Genomic DNA, 5678 nt, shown 5'->3' on the forward strand with positions numbered 1-5678 from the left:
GTGACCCCACACTAACACACACCACAACCCGTTATAGTAGTCTCAGAGATGAAATTTAAATAAGTACAAGTCTTTGAATCCACAATTTAAAAGTTATTACAACCCAAAATGATTACTTGATAAATTTACAGTTAATTGCCATTATCTGCCACAAGTTATAATTATACATAATTGATTCTCAAAAGTAGATGGTCTGATCTACAATAGATCTACCTCTGCAGCTATAGCAGCTACAACATCACGGGAAGACGCGGGACGCTTCCCACGCGCTTGCGCTGGGTCTGCTGGAGTCTGGCCATCTTTCCTAACTGTTGTTGTGATGAAGAAATAAAGCAAGGGTGAGCAGCAAGCCCACCAAAATATATGTATAATGATTTACAATATATGAGCCTACTCATAATACTCATGAAAGTCTTGGTCAAAAGAAATGAACCAAGTTGATATCTAATGCGATGAAGTCGCAAAATATTCAGTATATATACATATATACTTTTCAAAATATTGGAAGTCCTCTTCCATGCATAATATACACAAAGTTCCAGTGTATAACTGTATAAAAATCGTTGCAATGATCTAATATATCTAACCTTGTCTCAACATTTTTCTGAAAATCTTTGTCATTCATAAGACAATTATTAACTAGATATAAGTTTAAAAGATGAGGTTACCAAATACCCCAATATACTTATATCTTTCCCAATACTACTTGAACTACCACCGTTCAAGTTATAACCAGTTTCAAAAGTTCATCACATAGATGAGACTACAAGACAAGATTTGAATAGATTCAACCTTTAAAATATCATCAAAATAAAATGAAGTTATGAGATACTTCATTTGATGTAAACATCATTTTGAAAACTTGACCCTGCCAACACTCAACAATCGCCCAACCGTAGCCTTTCTATCGAAGTGCTCTGGGTAGTGTTGCAGAAATTATCCAATTGGATGATGAACTCATTACGGGAGTTTGCCGCGCCAGGAAGACCACTTACGATGATCAGTCGTAGTAGTACAACCCCACCATTTTCTACATGTAGAGGAGAACCTGTCGGATTTACTTGTCAACCGAACACTGAACTCCTAAGGAATGGACCGCCTTAGCGGAACTTCCAGGCCATTTGGGCCAAATATAAGGCTGGGCCGGCGCTACTCGACCACTTACGCCACTCCTAGTTCAGATGAAATCCATGACTCTGAAACGTAAAGCTCGTTTCCCCCTTTCCCCAAGTAGAAACTTGTTGATACGGCTCCACCAAGAAGTCGTACCTAGTTGGAAAGGAAAACTCACCGATATTTCCCAGGCGATGCCTGTTAATGGATTAACTTGTTCCAAGAATTTTACTTCCCGAATATTGGGTAAGTAATCAAAAACTCTTTTACCAAGACATCAACCTTGTTGCGAATATAAAACACCCACCGAGCCGGATCCCCCAGGTTTTGAGCGAGTATTTAAATCCCCTTTTTAAAAGGAAGATCTTAAATATAAAAATAGTTTTGGGATCCGCTCTAACTTTTGAAAATCATTTTAAAGACTCGAAAACACTTTAAAGAGTGTTTGGAGTAAAACTGATTTAATGAAGTAAATCAGTCCCCAGAATATTTAGAAAATGTCTGAATATTATTATTTAAATAATATTCCCATAAAAAATAATCTTTATAAAATAATTGAAGTAGAAGTATTAAAACTTATACTTGAAATGAATAGCAAATAATCAAAGATATACTTATACGAAAGTAATATCTTTATTTGAATAATCAAAATAAGTTTGATTATCGACACCTTATTCTTTAATAAAATAAAGAATATATCTCAGCAAATAATCGGAGTCATAGATCCTCAAATGAATATTCAAATAATATTCAATAAATAAAATAAGCTGAGTCATAATACCTCGAATGAATATTCAAATAATATTCAGATAAATAAATAAAAGTCATACGCCTTCGAATAATATTCAAAATAATATTCATTAATAAAGTAAAAGGAGTCATAAGTCCTCGAATGAATATTCAAATAATATTCAATAATAAAATAAAGTTAAAGTTATCGAATAAACCTTATTCGATTAATAGTTTTAAAAACTATATCCATATATTATATATAAAATAAATATATATATATATAATATACTCGGGAACATTGACTCCCGGTTTAGAAATATGTTCACCTTTTATCCCCTATACTAAGGGTATACGCAACTACTTGCTTATTTCTAGCATATGTATTATGCAACTATAAGCATTGAAATCAACAGATAGATAACCAGATTACGAAACAGACATGCATATATACCATATTAGCATGCTCCAATATCACAAAATTTGCTAATAACAATCATGCAATATCACAAGATAATGCATATACATATATTTACATCACAGCAACAGTATAACGGGTAGAAAACTTGCCTGAGCGACTGGGGGTTACGAATGGCTCGGGACGAGTCTGGTAACCTATAAACAACAAGTAAGTTGGAATTAAACCAAAATCACTTGTAAATCTATACTTTAACTAACTTAGACTCTAACGCTAGTTTTGCGCTCACTGATTCGCTTAAGTCACTCGGGTACCCTCGGCTCCACCATTTTTAATAATTTAACCTTTACGAGTTTTAAAGCGATTCCTTCGCGGGTGTCTTACCAACTGCCTAACACTTACCATAAATGTTTCATACATTAATTAACCCTTTTTGGTCTTTAACCTATGTTTCAAAGTAAGGCGAGGGGAGATGTTTCGTTCGTGAAACGCCGTTACTGAAACGGTCGTTTCTCCTAAACCGTGCATCGGAATCGAACGAACTACATATCAAAACGAAGCTCGTAACATGAGCTATCTAAACATGGCAGTGGTCATAATCTAGCAGGGGGTTCTCGGGTCATAATGCTATGCACAAAAACAGTCCAAAGAAAATCGGACGTTACGACGACTATGTTTACGCGATTTCCCAATTTTAAACCATACAAAACCAACCACAAACCAACCTCAAATCCAACATACAACCAACATCAATCCTTATCACATCATAACAACCCCAACCAATTCAATTTAATCATTCATACTTATGCCTAAACTTAACTTTAATCATACTTAAGTTCCTTTAAATCAAAACCACAACAATTACCATTCCATTTCACTACCATTCCAAATCCCAAACTCTAAATCATAACAACAAACTACAATATCAACCCACTAATCAAAATCATCTTATAATATATAGGAATCTAGGGTTTGGAGATGGTATACCTTCCTTGAAGTGGTGGGTGGAGCTAGGAAGCCTTAAGAAGCTTTGAGAAGTCTTAAGAATGCTTGGATCTTCAAGAAAAACAAGAAAAAGTTCAAGTTAAAAACTTGAAAACACTATTCATTGTCTTCTTCTTTGATTAAATGAAGAAGATTGAGAAGGAATTAATGGCTTAAACTCATGATATAGTCCTAACTAAGCATGAAGATGATTAGGGAATTATCTTACCAATTTAGGAAGCTTGGATCTTGGATTTTGAATTTCTCTTGCCTTTTGAATAGTGAAAAGCCGTGAGCAATGAAGAACAAAGCCTTGGTTGCTTTTGATTTTTGATGAAAATGATTTTACTTGGCTTGGTTGATTGGTTTTTGTGCTTGCTTTAGTCAATTACCTTCTTGCCCTTGGATTTGTGTGGTTACAAAGCCACCACACCTCCTTCATTCCCATGTCATGCTTATGTCACCTTGCACATGTCATTATGCTCCCACTTGTCCACACCTTGTGGTTTGATGATGTCACAATCCCTGGCTTCTTGTACAAGCTTGTCTCTTGGTCACTTATTTGTTTTACGGTTCGCTTATCTTTCGTTCTCGTTTATCGTTTGAGGGATCATACCCGGGATCTTATTACTTAGGTTCCCTTAACCTTTCTCAATATATTATATTCCTTTTATGATCCTCTCCTATAATCCTTTAATTTCAATCCTTTTTATCCTGTTACCTTATACTCAATTCTCTCCGTATCTTGTGGATTTCCGGGAAAAATCAAAGTGTTCGGAATTGGATTCTGACGATCTTTACATACACTTATACCACATAGAGTACTAATAATATCCCATAAGATCAATAACAGAACCCCTACATAGCGTGGCATGAAAAGTTTTCTCGTTCAGCAAAAACACTATTCATAAGGGTTTCAAAATTTCTCAAAAATTGGGGTCATTACAGTAGGGGTCAAGCCTTGTGCATTTGCCAGCTGCATGAGTAGATTTGTTTGAGTTTGTTGATTCTGAAGAATGGTGACCATAGAGTCTTCAATGATCTGAACTCTGGTTTCCAATCTGGCCAGTCTCTTGTCAGCATCAGATTCTTTCCTCAGTCTCCCCAACAAATCTTGCATAGTACCATAATGTATGACTGAATCCAACTTCTCAGCATTGTAGGATTTTAGATCAGCAATATCCTGCTTGAGCTCATCCACACTTAGATTCTGTTTGAAGTGCTGCAACTGCAGGAGATGCAGAGATTCCAGATGAGCTTGAAGAATTGCCTTGGTACCAGCATCTGTAGTCTCCTGAAGGGCCTTCTGAATTGTCATGACTTGTCTGACCAAAGTGACACCAAACTCTCCTGGTGTTGATGCTTTTGCCCATGCCCATTCAGGAAGATCTGGAACAGAACTTGGGCCTGCTACTCCCCCTAAGTTCATGCTCTCATCCAAAGAATCAGAGTCATCATCATTAGAATTTACTCCAAATTCTTCAGATGGCTCACCAGCTTGAGAAGGCAGCTTGTTAACAGCAGCTTTGTCTCTGAGAAGAGATTCTGAAGTGTGTACAATGTTTAATGTCTGTTCTGCCTCCACATTGCCCTGAGCAGCCAATAATTGATAGGCTGAAACAGGATGAGTAAAAGTGTCAGCATCCAAGGAAATGTTATCAATTCAGCTTTAATGTTGCTGAAATTGTCTTTCCTTTTCTGCATCATCCACTTTCATTGACTCACTAGCAATGGCTGGATCCACCCTTATAGCTTCTGTACCTGCCTTTCTCTCTTTTTCTATTTTCTTGCATCAGGGGCTCCCCCTGGCTCACACACACCCTCACACCCTCACCCTCACCTTCTAAGGTGGCACTCCCTCACTCACTTTTGCCATGCTGGAAGAAATAGCATGCATATGGTGACTCTCAACCTCTCCTTTTGCCTGGGAGCAACCCAGCCTCTCACTCAAAAGATCACTCCCTTCCCTCAAACCTAAAAGTGATTGTACAGTAGCCATGTCCTCTACAGTTGGAATTGTTTCTGTTATGTGTAGAGACCATCAACGGATAGGGAGTATCCGTTGAAGTGGAAACTGATGGTATCAACGGATAACTGCTGTTAAGCTTATCCGTTGAAGAACAACCACTTGTCAACGGATGAGAGATATCCGTTGAAGAAGGAAAAGATGTAGATATAGAAAGTGACATAATTGTTGAATCTGTGTGAATTGATTTTAAGTGTGGTGACACAGATTCTTCAACTACATCTGAAAGAATTGGCTGATGATCCAACAAATCATCTAAAAGATGATGATCATCAGGTTTTGAGTGGGGCTCCTCCCTGAGTTTAATGAGGGAGAATCAGGAATTGATGTGAATATCATATCCACATCCAGAGAGGGTGATGGAGAGTTTGATGATTGGTGTGTTTCTATTATGAGAGAATGGGGCTG

The sequence above is a fragment of the Apium graveolens genome, chromosome 7 (assembly GCF_009905375.1).
Source record: "Apium graveolens cultivar Ventura chromosome 7, ASM990537v1, whole genome shotgun sequence".
Taxonomy (NCBI): Eukaryota; Viridiplantae; Streptophyta; class Magnoliopsida; order Apiales; family Apiaceae; genus Apium; species Apium graveolens.